Source organism: Stegodyphus dumicola, chromosome 3 (assembly GCF_044657685.1).
Source record: "Stegodyphus dumicola isolate Sdum_Otavi_A_Nest chromosome 3, ASM4465768v1".
NCBI classification, from domain to species: Eukaryota; Metazoa; Arthropoda; class Arachnida; order Araneae; family Eresidae; genus Stegodyphus; species Stegodyphus dumicola.
Window position 1 is genome coordinate 119,620,163 of NC_140770.1, and position 14,363 is coordinate 119,634,525.

The 14,363-nt window shown below is 30.9% G+C and overlaps 1 protein-coding gene across 5 annotated transcripts in view; it reads left to right on the plus strand.

The window, feature by feature from the left end:
* LOC118189900 (sorting nexin-32-like) overlaps nucleotides 1-14,363 on the plus strand; it is a 124,816-nt gene that overhangs the window by 78,374 nt on the left and 32,079 nt on the right. The gene's annotated exons all lie outside the window — the stretch shown is intronic.

Below are 14,363 nucleotides of genomic sequence, written 5' to 3' on the forward strand. Positions count from 1 at the left end.
TTTTCCATTGGCATGTCTATCTTTAGGTTTTTCAGACGTACCAGAGTCCAATTCTTCAGCTTGAAGTTTTTCTTTTGTTTAATCTTTTTTACTGTTCATATATCTGTTTAACCAGTATTATCTTCAACCAATTTCTCAGATTCTGAAGTCTTTCTTTTTCTAGAACTCTTTGGAGCTGAAGTGGGTTTTCAGAATCATTAATTTTTGCATTACTCTCTTTGATTTCCTAATTTTTCTTAGATGAAATTTTCTTCTTCCTTTAGGAATGGAATTCTTCCCTTCCTCTACATTTTGCAATTTTCCTTTCCCACTTTTAACATCAATTTTTTCTTCCTGAGACTCCTTTTCCTTTAATGCATCTTCAACAGCATCTCTTTCTTCTATAAGGTTTTCAGTTTTATTAAGAATATGATTTTCAGTTAAGTGTTTTACTTTGGACTTGCATGCTTTATTAATATTTGAACAATTATCTATTTTCTTGATCTTTATTTATGAACATTAAATTCAATTCATTTTAATCTTCTGCTACTTTTGTAGATATGACATTCTCGTTTATAATAATTTTCATTTGCAAAAGTAATTCATTTCCAATAACAGCATTTTCATTCATTGTTCCTTGAGGCACAACATAAATATTTGATTTAATTTCACAATCATCAATTCGTATGGAACCTATGAAATAACCAATAGGTTTTACTTTATTACTACCAAAGCCTACTAGAATCAAATTGGAAGAATTAATACTAGGTGGACCAGTTACAATTACTGTATAAATATTTTCCGATACTATACTTATATCACTTCCTGTATCAATAAGAGCTTTTACTTCTACATAATCTATCAATGCAATTATATGATTCACTTTGCCAAAATTGTTTAAATTTGTTTTATTTTTTGTACATTCTGCAGCTACGTGTCCAATTAAATTACAACGAAAGCATTTTTTCCCCTTGCTCATATTTTTGCAGACATTCTCCATGTGGCCAAGATTTCTACAGTTATAGCAATGAATATTTGTTTTTATTTTACTATCAAAATTATCACCTCTGGTTTTAGAATTAGGCTTAACGGATTTGTATTTATCATTATCTAATTTAATTTTTTCATATATCTGAAGTTTTTCCTGAAATTCTAAAGAATAGCTTTATTAAGTATAGAATCGTTTATACCATTAATAGCCTATTCAATTAAAGCAGCGTGTTCAGTACAGTAAAACTCCAGAAATCCACAAAGCTTGGGATCGTGCGGATTTTGGGATTTTGCGAATTTCAGGACAGAAAAGATAAATCATAATATTCAGACTCAAAGTGCAAAATAAATAAGGCATATTAGATACATTTAATTAAATTATTATATACATTATTGCAATAATTTATTATATGCGTTAAATTATTATTACATATATAAATTGATTACATTATTCATTGTATTATATGTACACACCATCCAGGTTTGCCGCCAGTTTCGGATTCCGGTGTTAGAATCATTGTTGCTGTAAAATTTCGACAGCTTTTCTTTATTTTTTCCTATATATGATACACAAATGTGTCTCAATTCCATACGATTCTGCTATAAACCGAGGAGTGGAACCTGCCTCCATCTTTTGCAGAATCTGCACTTTTTGCATTACCGTCAATGCAACGTGTTTACGTTTTTCAATGTTGCAGGCAGTAAAATCATGAATGCGTTTCTTATCTGTCATTGTATTAAAAAGGGCTGAAATTTAAAATATTCTTAATTTATCCACAAAATATCTGGATTAAAAAAGGCAGCACTAAATCTTGAGAAATAACAAAGCTCAGAAAATACAACAACGTGAATCGTGAATTTGAAAGAAGAGTTGAGTGAATCGTCTGCTTTTTTACCTCGATGCAGATTAGAAGGAAAAAAACTTTTATCATGATGTCAATAATTTGGTATTTCCATTATGACTCGTTATTATTCGGTAATTATGACGTCATTATTCGATAAGTATTTTTTCTTCGATATTTCATACTCAATGCTGCGGTTTCCGGAACCTATAAACTGAATGTTTATATTTTGAGAGGCAATGCAGATTTCAGGTCGGCGGATTTTCGGTATTTGACTGTATTATCTTTAGAACATAGATTTTTAATTACCAAAAAATATTCATATGGAGATTTTTTTCCTGCATTTTATGTTTTGATAATAAGTCATGTAACTGAGCAGAGTTATACTGAACATCATATTCATTCACTAATAAAGGTTTAAGTGCATTCCATGAATTAATTTTCGTTTCACTTTCAATGAATAATTTTGCTTTTGGCAAATATCAGTTTCTGTAATTCATTTAGTTTTAACAAATTAGATACATCCTCAAAGTTTTCAATGAATTTGTGAACCGAATTATACAGATTACCATCAAATTTAGAAATCAAGCTTTCAGTATCATTAAAATTTATTTACGCATTTGAAAACTGTGAAAACCAAAATTGAACTGATGATTTACTAATATTTTGTTTTACCTCGTAATCTTCATCAACAACAGGAAATGAACTGTCATTGAAAATTTCTTCAGTTGATGTATCGATTTCACTATCAACAAAAACATTCCGTTCTTTGTCCAATATTGCGTCATATTTCTCTATTTGTTGCTTGTAAGTTGATCCCACTTCTGACACCATTTTTGTGGGTTCTTTTGTTTCGCAATCACAATTCATAATTAAGACCCAATAACACGCCGAACAAATACTAATTCAGAAGTCAAACAACAAAAATCAGCGTTATATTTTCAAAATTTTCACAAGACATTTGCGGTTTTGCAGCTGAGGATGATGGTTCAGTAAAATCATCAAAACTAGTCCTGTGAAATTTTTGAAAATATAACGTTGATTTTTGTTGTTTGACTTCTGAATTAATCACAATTCATGTTCAGACAAAACACATTTATTGAAGCATTAATACATCTTTAATACAACATCTATGACATATATCTATTAGCACAACATCTATAACATCGTATATCTATTAACACAACATCTATAACATCTTAAATCTCCTCTCATAAAACAAAGTGGCGAGAGTCCTATCAATTTGACTCGTGCAGTAAACAGTTAAAAATAGGACAGCATGCGAGGAAAAATGTTAAGCTATGGATTTAGAATCCCACATTCGGCCTTCCTGCTGTGTGTCGACCTCGCCGACATTATTCTTCTCTTGACATCATAAATCATTGATCATCTTACATCATCGTTGTCTTTGGTAAAAGAATGATCATCATGAATGAGCTGAAACTTGAAAAAAATACGGAGAGGGGAAGATTGTGTGCCAAGGAAAATATTTAAAGAAAACATCTTAATTTTCTTTCATCTTTGCAACAATAACATCGTCAACAGTCCCTTCTATTTTTTAAAAATCTTCATCTAAAATGAAAAATATCTTCAATCTTAACATTTTTGGAAAAGTTCAATTCATCTTAAAAGTAACATTAACTGAAATATTCATTATTATGTGAAAAATCACAGTTCGGTTATCAGTTGTATCACTCCAGGTTTAAATGTAATAAGCAGTATTATTCTATACATCCTTCTTCTGCTTGGGTCCATTGTTTTATGTATCAGCACATGTAGTTGTTTTTGTGGGTCCTTCATGATCTTCTTCTTGTACAACATCATAGGTGCCATTATCCTTTATTTTTATAATCTTAGATGGGCCTAAATACTTTGATTTTAACTTCAGGTTTGGTTCAAATTGTGTTTTTTTATTGCTACTAAATCATTAATATTGTACCATTTTGGAGAACATCTTCGAAAGTTGTATGTTTTCTTGTTTTCTTTCTGTACCATAAATATTTGTTATTCGCATCTTTTCGGAGTTCTTCTCTGCAAGTTTCAAAATTGTCTTGAATTTCTGCGTCAATTATTTCTTAAGTTTAGTTTTTCTTTTTTAGTATTTCTTTTTTTAAGTTTAATGAAACATTAATACATCTATAATATCATTCATCTATAAATGCAACATCTATAACATCATATATCTATCAACACAACACCTATAACATCATATATGTATTAACACAACATCTATAACATCATATATCTACTAATAACACATCATCTGTAACATCTTGCATCTCCTCTCATAAAACAAAGTGGCGAGAGTCCTATCAATTTGACTCGTGCAGTAAACAGTTAAAAATTAGACAGCACGCGAGAAAAAATGTTAAGCTGTGGATTTAGAATCCCACATATATATAATGAATTAGATGAAGTTCAGACACTGCCTTTTTTTTTTTTTTTAATTTGTATTTGATTTAATTATATATATATATGTATATATCTAAAATACTTTAAATTTGGCTGAATGACCATTTATCTGTGACTTTTTCTCTTTGTTCTGAAATTAAAACTGTATTAAGGGTTGAGTTATATTACAAAAGGCCACATTTTATATTATTTTTGTCTGCCATTCTTAAAATTTTTATCTTGTGTCTTATAATATCAGAAACATAGCTTTTGTTTGAATTAGATTAATTCAGGGTATTTACATAATAGCGCAATCGCCTTGGATCAGCTTGGCAATTTTTTACAGAAATAACAATGAGTAGGTGAATTTTTGGATTCCAGCTTACACTGGATATGATTACCTAAAGAACAATTATGCGCATCGTTTCCAGAGTTTAGCAACTTCTAAAGTGGCTGCAGTAATACATATACAGTGGTGGCCAAGACTGTGGACACTTTTGGAAATTTTTATGTTTTTGAACTTTGTATGCTTATAGAAAATGTTACGTTTCGCAAAATGCAAACTTGTATATATCATTTTAAAGATAATTTATTACTGAATTCAATACAAAACACAAAATTCAATTATTTGCAATACAAAAAAAAAGTTATATGTACTTTAGTATAAATAAAAAACACAGTTATGAAGTGGTTTGTAATGTCTAGCTTTCCTGGCCAATCACTGTTTTTTTTTTCTGAGAACCAATCAAATGTTAGAAACTGCCAGTAGAAGCTGACATCATGTTTACACTTGAAACAATTCATTATTTTGCTTTCTTCTGTAGAAGGATTACCTGTTTCTTATACACTGCAATTACAAGTAGGAATTTTTGTAAAAAATTTTAATATTTAGTCAAGAAGCAATGACATCAAATAAAAGAGTAGATTGGACACCTAGAAAGAGATGTAATATTATTGTGTTACGAGAAAGTGGTCTTTCCTATGCTGAAATTGCAAGACGGGTGGTTCAGTGACTACACCTGGAATCCGAAAGTTTTGTTTACGATATCGGGAGACAAATTCAATAAAAAATAAAGAAGGAAAAGGTCGAAAAAGGTGCACCACATCTATTGATGACAGAAGAATAAAAAAACTATGTCTCCAAGATAGAAAAATGTCATCAGCGGCCATAAGAAGTGATCTGAATGATGCTGGTGTTTCTGTCAGTTCAAGAACAATCAGGAGAAGATTAACAGATGTTGGACTGAGAGGTAGAATTCCACGAAAAAAGCCTTGTCTTAATTTTCAGCAATGAAAAAAAAGACTACAGTGGGCAAAGGAACACATTAATTGGACAGATGATCAGTGGTCACAAGTTATATGGAGTGATGAAACTAAGATATCGTTATTCGGTAGTGATGGGTGAAAATATGTAAGATGTAGAATAGGAGAAGAGCTACATCCTGACTGCATTCAAGCAACTGTGAAGAACCCAGTTAGTGTTATAATTTGGTCATGCATGTCAGCAGATGGTATTGGTCACCTTCATGTCATCGATGGGACACTGAATGCCAGAAAATACATTGACACTATTCTAGAATCAAAAATTCTACCTTCCATCAGAGATCTCTTTCCCAACAATGCTTCGTTTATTTTTCAGCAGGATTCTGCTCCCTGACATACGGCCAAAATATCGAAAGACTGGTTTCATACAAAGAGCATTAAATTGTTGTCATGGCCAGGAAACAGTCCTGACCTCAATCCTATCGAAAATTTGTGGCACCGTTTGAAAACTCTTGTCCGAATGATCGCCCATGAAATAAAAGAGAACTAATTGAGGCTATAATTGTTTCATGGCATCATGTAATAACGAAAGAAGAGCTTAAAACTCTTGTCAGCTCAATGAAACGTCGATGTGAAGCTGTAATCAAAAATAAAGGGTACCCTACTAAGTACTGATAACTCACTGCAATCATCACTATCTAATGTATATTGACAACTATTGTCGTTTAACTTTTTCTGTATTGCAAATAATTGAATTTTGTGTTTTGTATTGAATTCGGTAATAAATTCTCTTTAAAATGATATATACAAGTTTGCATTTTGTGAAACTTAACGTTTTCTATAAGCATACAAAGTTCAAAAACATAAAAATTTCCAAAAGTGTCCACAATTTTGGCCACCACTGTATACCTAGTTAAGATTAGTTTAAACATTCTTATCTCCTAATGAGAGTATGTTTAAAGCAATCTTTATTATTCTACTATTTAATTAACCTTTTATTTTATTTCAGTGTTTATAAAAATATTTTATAGCTTGATAATTGATGAACTGTTTATTAATTACATTTTTATTTATATTTATTGGTTTTTTGAGAAGGTTTTAAATATTTTTTAAAAACAAATTCATTAATAATTGATTAATTCTTCTGTTTCAGGACAAATTGTCTTTTCCTTGTAATTACACATATAAAATTCTCTTACTCCCTTTTAAAAAAAAAATTTTCAGTGTGTGTGCACTCATGCATATTTATTTTATTGTATTTTAAAGAATGTTTTAATCTATTTAATTTGTAGTTAAAGAACCCATGAAAGATTTTGTTATTTCAATACTACAGTATTAGATTTCAGACATTTTTTACATAGTAAAATTTGATAACACTGAATATTTTTCATGTGCTGCATTGCTATATGCTATGTGCATAATTTTTTTTAATATAATTTTAAATATATACTTTTTTGAAAATAATACATTAAGTAAAGTGTGTTTATTTATATACTCATCAAATTACATGCACATATATATTATAGAAAATAAAGATCGGAATACTAAATATTTCTTGAATAGTAAATCGTAAATTTATGGTGAAATGAATCAAATAAGGATGGCTATCAGATTTTGGTATTGTCATAACTGGCGGTCTACCAAATTGTGTTACTTAGTGATGTGTTTCATAAGAGATAGCACCACCTCTTTTCACATGCACAATTCAGTGTGCGGTCAGCCAATGAGACAGCTAATAAAAAATTCAGAACTGTCTTTCAAATTTGCTTCATCAGAATTTGTTGTAAACAGAGTGTTGAAAGAAGAGAGAGATACACTTTTGCCATTTAAAGTAGCAGTTATTTCATTTGCTTTGTAATGTAAATGTGAAATTTATTTGAGAGTAAATTGATAACAAAGATTTGAAGATGCCATTTTAAAAGTTATTCACAAATTCACCAGAAAAATTGCATGTGAAAGAAACAATAAGTGATTTGGTTGGACCAGAGCAGGTTGTGCCGTTACATCATAGTGAAGAGGTGCATTGTTTTAATGCAAGATGACTCATCTGTCTGTTTTCCTAGGCCTCACTGCCTTCATAGCATCTCTTAGTTTGTGTAGATGATATTATCCATTGACCTTAGAGCTGGAATTGTTTACCTCCTATTTACGAACTGCAAATTATGGGCCTTTATTTCATATTGTCTCCAGCATTGTCATGGTATATTTTTGTTGTGGTGAGGCCTTTTTTACAGAGATACTAAATCACAACTTTTTCAGCTCTTCTCTGATACTATATTTATTTTCCATTTTAAAAAATAGTGAACATAAAAATAGTAAACACACAGTGTATCATAAACTTTCTACCTAACATCCTAACACATTATAACTACTCCAGCACCAATTCTTCCTTGTGAGGCTTAAACTTTTCACCCTTCATATATATTGTCTTTGCATTGCTGTGATACCAGATAAACACTGAGAGAGGAATGTAAAAGTTCTCAAGCTTAAAAGATGCTCACTTTAAGATGTGATAAAGATCCTCACTCTGGAAATGTTTCAGTTTTTTTAAGTTTGAAAAATAAATGATTGGATGTTCAGCCAAAATGGTGAATTTTCTTTAAAAACGCTCACTACAGACTAAAAGACGTTTATTAGTAGCCACTGGGATAAAAAATTGAAACCAATCATGAAAAGAATGCAGGACACATGAGTACCAGCCTTTTTATGAATACAGTGCCATTTTTTCTGAAAATGTCTCATTTCATTACTGAATTTAACTAATAGTGTAATATTCTAAATTTCAGCTTTTGCATTAAAGTATCAAATTGATTAGTAAAAATTAAAGTCCCCCCCCCAGCTTTTGGGCTCAAAAGAGTAGGGTGTAGTGAGAGAGGTAGGTGACAAATTTATGGATCTTGGGTAGAATTGAAATACAGTCAAAAGTCGTTAATCTGGACTCGTCGGGACTTCGGCGATTCTGGATTATAGATTTTTCCAGATTATAGATCATCAGTTTAAATCTGGTATGATGGCATGCAGAAATTATAAAACTAAAAATATGAAATCATAATTTATGAAATAAAGAACAATTATGATCTAAAGGGTATCAAAATTTACAAAAAAAAAGCTTCATATTTATTTGTTTACTTTACTTTCTTCGCTATTGGAAGCAAATTATAATGACGAGGAATTTGATTTAAATCATATCAAAGACGGAGTACATCGAGATGAAATACTACATTTAGTAAGGAATTATAATCCAAATAAAATAAAAACATTTGCCCTGAAGATAAGCATAGTGCTGACAGATCAACTTCCAATTCATTGCGTGCCGTGGCGTCCCCCCGCCGCAGAGCAGCGTGAAATTGATAAACAGATTTGGGAATGGTTAGATAAACAAAGGATATGCCTTTATCCATTTTTTGCAGCAATTCCTTTTTTTTTTTTTTTTTTTTGTTTGTTTGTTTGTTTGTTTGTTTAATCTACTTCGAAACATACTTTCACTTTGTAGATCCTTTACATATTAGTAAATATATATCGGAAATTCTATTTGACATAATTGAAAGTTCAAGCTTACTTTTATAAAATTGCTCTAACAGTTTGCAAAAAATAACAGGGTTCGTAGCGGTCCTTATAAGTCCTTATATTTGAAAATAAAATTTAAAGCCCCTATTTTGTTTGTTTTTAGTGCTTTTTTTTTTTTTTTTTTTTTTTTTTTTTTTATGAAAGCGCAATTTTTCCCCGTACCAAAGCCGAAAAACAACTTTTCTTCCTAATATGGAATGTCAGATGGTGAATCATACTCCCGGAAATAGCTTTTCCCCCTTTTTCTGCATTAACATAACCTTTGGTTTGCACGGAGAGTACAGACAGGTGCCCGTCGTTCTGTTGGTCAAAGAATTGCGAAAGCAGTTGAAAATTCCGGTATATTTGGCATTCTTTTCATCCCACCCAAATACTACACACGTTTGAATTTCTATCAAGATCTTAATAATTTGCATTCTCGTTCCGCTTGGTCAGTTCATATTCGTGTTTATTATGATCGTTATGCTTATATTATGAGCATATGTATGGATGCTTATAATAACATAGTCGCAGTAACTGCTGAAGTATAGTAAACTTCCAAAAATGGTTGTGTTTTAACACAGATTAGCTTTCTAAGGAATAATATTCGGAATGGCTTAAATAAAGGGAAAGTAATTTAATAGTCAAAATAATTTCATTTCTTTGGCCAATACATTATACAGTACGAATGTTGGGAGGTTCTCCCCTTTTTCTGCAAATTCTCGAATATTGAAACTGTTATAGTTCGCTGCAAAACAAGCTGTGGACTTTTTTTTATCACTTTCCAATCTGGATTGAATAGGACTAAAAGTTCTGTGGTCTACCAGCCCAAGCGAAAAATGATTCTATTCCGGAAATTTAGCGCAGTTTGTTGAAAATCAGAATGAAAAACACCCCAGATTGTTAAGTCTCTTTCTTTTCCTTTCTTTAGTTCTTTATTCTCCCAATACTGGCAGCTGTTGAATCCGATTGCGTAATATCATGTAGGGAAGAATTACGGCGCACATATTGTGCAATAACGTTTGCGATATTTTGCAGAGATAATTAATTTTGATGTTCGGTCCTAGATTTGTTTATGAACACTTAAAAGAGTTTTCCCGTGCTTGCAGAGCAGAATATTTTTCTGTTATATCGAAATGACAAAAGCATTTATTTAGCGGAAAAATCTAAAGAACGGCTACAGTCTATCCCCTTTCGCTCCTCTTTTTCAAGTTACGTTCCGCTGTCCGAATATTCGCCAATTTTCAAGTATGCGGGTATGTAAGCTTTTACTGTTAAAGGATGACTGCATGAAGCAAATTTCTGTCTTCTGATTTCAGAAATGTTCCTCTTTTTTATTTAAATTACTTTGCTTGCAATATCTCTTAAGGGAAAACTGATATACGATGAAAATTTAGAAAATGTTCAGAATTTAGATTTAAATTAGTTAAATATCAATAAGAGTGGAAAAATAAATTGTATTTATTATTAAGTTCCAAGCGAATAGAATAAATATGCCTTATTATTATTTATTTCCTCTATTTTGAACTGAAATTTCATCATTAAATCTTGTAATATAGTTTAGTTCTGCATAGTTTTTTTTTCCTCTCATTGTAAACTAGTTCTGTAAATTGGACTGTTATTTAAAATTTAAAAAAAAAAAGTAATTATTTTCCATGGTTGAGGTAATGCTTATTCTCTCTTAATAAATACTGCATTTCTCATATTTTAAATTACGAGTCTAATTTTTAAGGTTATGCAGTTGTGTATAATGCAATTAAACGGGTGCTTATTTTTTTTCTTAAAATGTGCTTGAAAAGTGCTTAGAGGTGTTTATTTTTTTAACTAAAATGTGGCTATGAACCCTGAATAATAAGCCGGATCCAATTCAAAGATTAAGGAACAATGCAATCTGCAACATTAACTGAATTAGATAATTTTAGCTTAGCTTATACCATCCGTTATACATTAAACGCGCGTGCGTAAATGTATTTTGGGCCTGCACGCAATGCATGCGCAGAAAGTTTGTAGCTTTGAGGTCCGGATTATGGGTGCCCGAATTAACGACTTTTGACTGTATTTCCATTTTCCGTTGACTGTATTCCTTTTTTAATTGGGACTCTAGCATTAGAGTCCCAATTAAAAAAGAATTTGTGTGAATAAATTTAAGATGTTGTATAATAGTGGCAGATTTATTACAGAATATTAGAAGATTTTCATTCTGAAATTTGAGCTCTTGAAGAATTTTGTTGTATGAATCAAGATATGTTCTTGATTTTTTTAAATTTATTTATTCTAGCATTCCTTTATTAAGAGCAATCTTGGTAAATTCTTATTGAATGGAAAGTAATTGCATTAATCCTAGAATGCTACCCTGTGAAAAACTTGCGAGAATGGTAACCATTCATCTCTGAGAAAATGTGCATAAGCGTGTTTAAAAACCTATTTTAAAAGCTAATTAGAATAGAGTTATACCACCTGTAGATGATTTTATGACTCTCAAACTTGAAGTAAGCAAAATAGTATAATTTATTTATTTTCAAAATGCCCTTTACCAATATTAGCATGATGTTCTTCGCATAGTGCTCTGGAATATTTTTGACAAAAGTTGTGCATCAGTCTGCGCAAATTGTACTGACAAAATACTCCAATTTTTCCCTTTTTTACTGTCAGATAGTTCATGAAGCTGAATGTTCAAATCTAATTTCAACAGTTCCCTTATAACTGTAATTGTCGATCGAGGCGGAGTTGTACATTGAGATGCTTCTTCATCCATTTTGCAAGCTCTTCATTTAGCTTATCGAGAAAAAAGTTCACATGCTTTTTCAGATTTTTGAGTCATATTATGCACACATATAAAATGTGCATTCTCTTAACTGATATTTATTATGCCATAAACACACACGGAGGCCATCAGGATGTTTTTCTAATACATGAAGTAGTGTTGCACATCTGAACCAGTGCATCTACTATGGCCCCTTTTGCAGAATTATAAAATTCTATAACTTCCTGTTTCCTACTTTTTAGATTTACATTTGTTTTTTCATGGAATGTAAATAGAAGAATAACATTTTTTTTAGGACAAAAGAGTTCTCACATTGTTCAAACAGTACATTGAAGTTTTAACACTTCAAGAATGCAACTGCAGTTTCTCTTTTATTTTTCCTGACAGTTTCTACAATTGTTAAATTCATTGGATTCATAAAAAGTTTTTCAGCTAAGAAAATCAAAGTGAATCAGTTATCCATCTTGACACTTGTATTTGTCCCTTGAATATTTTTTTGTTAATTCTTCGATGCTAGAGGAATACCTTTAGTTTGTGTATTTAAACTCAAGTAAGGTATTGCATTGATCATATAGTTCGTTCCTACATCATGCATCATTACAACTTGGGTGCTATATTTTGCAGGCTTTTTCGGCATGTATTTTTTAAAGGAACATCTTATTGTTCATTAATAGTAACATAGGATCCTAGTTTATAAAAATCCATGCAACTCTTAATGAATTCATCCCAGATCTCTTAGACTGATGCAAATTTATCTTTTTCTTTTCTCTCTGCTGTAGTTTCTTTCGAGTCAAAACATACACAATTCAGCAAAAAACAGAATCTAATTTCACTCGTTCCAGCATCACTGACTGCATAATGTTGTATCTAATAGCTCATTTGATGCTAAATGATTACTTTTTCTTAGTTGCTGGCAGAACAGGTAATCCTTATAAAGTTTTAATTTAATTAACTCAGGTTTTTGATGCTGACAATTCTTTTTTTTTTTTTTTTTTTTTTTTTTTTTCCCAGCATTTTTTTTTTTTAATCTAAGTATTAGTTTGAGGAACAATTATTTCCAACATTTGAGGAATAAAAAAATGGTTAAGTGGTTCAAGAGGAGTGTTAAGTTCTTTTGCTGAGTCCTTTGGTCCTTGAATAAATTGAATAATGTTGTGAGATTCTGTCCTTTTGTTGCTTGATTTAGGAACAAATGACCAGTGAGCTGAATTTTACTGGGGTAATTTGCCACATGACTATAAAGATTTCTGAATGTTTCAACTTTATATTATATTACTTATACCTTTTGGGTTTGTTTTTCAAGAATTGTTTATTCATCATCTATATTGTCAAAATGATAATTCATATTTTCATTGTTGTCACTATCTGCGAATTCATGATTTTCAACTTCAATAAAGTCATCTTTTTCTAATTTATTCCCAGAAATAGAATTTTCATCAATTAGTTCATTTAACAAATTACAAATAGCCTCGCCTCAGCCCCGAAATTTTCTCCACCTAAACACTTTGATATGTTCAAGGCAACACAGAAATAAATCTTAAATCAGATTTTGAAATGCAAACTTTACAGCTAACCGTTCATTTGCGAGAAGAATATTGTTTTGAAAGTGTCGTGTACAGAAATATTTTGATAAAAAGGTATGTCTTTATCTGTAGTAGCTAAAATCATATAAAGTTACTGAGTTGTACATCCCATTTCCTGTTTTAGGGGAGGCAGGTCACAGTTTTTTGTTATGAGCTTCATCCAGGCAATGAATGAGTAGCATTCTAAGGTTAAAAAATTGAACAGTATTAAGTGTTTTCTTTGAAATAAAATACTTTTTCATATTTGAATTTCTAATTTTGTAGCAAAAGGTATATAAGCTGCTGGATTGTGTAAGTTGATTTGAGTAATTGAATAATAGCTAAAGGTTTTTATTATTATTATTATTATTATTAATTTTGATATGCTGCCCAAGAATTTTCTATTTCCACAATGTCTTTTCTTGCCAAGAGTATAAAACAAGATTTATTAGAAGTAGCTGAAGAATCGAGTAAAGATGTGCCACTTACTCAGAAATTTAAAAAATAGTCGCTGGAAGTCAATTTTATGATGAAAAAGTTTTAAACTAACTCCTGATAAGAAGCTAAAGAAGAATGCCTGGCTTGGGAAGCAAGGACACAGGAATTAAAAATAAAGCAACTTTAATTGCAAAATCAAGAAATACAAGTTAGAGAATCACCAGAGAATATGTTAGAATCAAGCAATAAGATGCAGCTGGCACAAATTATTCCAAAGTTTGATGAAAAAAAATGATGAAATGGTTTGATAAATTTTGAGAGGAAATGGTTCAGGTCTTTAAGAAAGATTGTATGGCTTATCTTTTGGGTGTTTTACCTGCCGAAATCTCCAATATGTTAGTCAGAGAATCATCTGAAGATGCAACTAAATACAATTATGTGAAAAAACTAATCATAAAAGGGACAAACTTAATAATGAAAAATTGAAACAGTGCTTTTATCAATGTCAAAAAATTCTTGAAAAGCAGGGCTGTGGAGTCAGTAGGAAAAATGACTGACCTCCGACTCCCTCATATATATATATGTGTG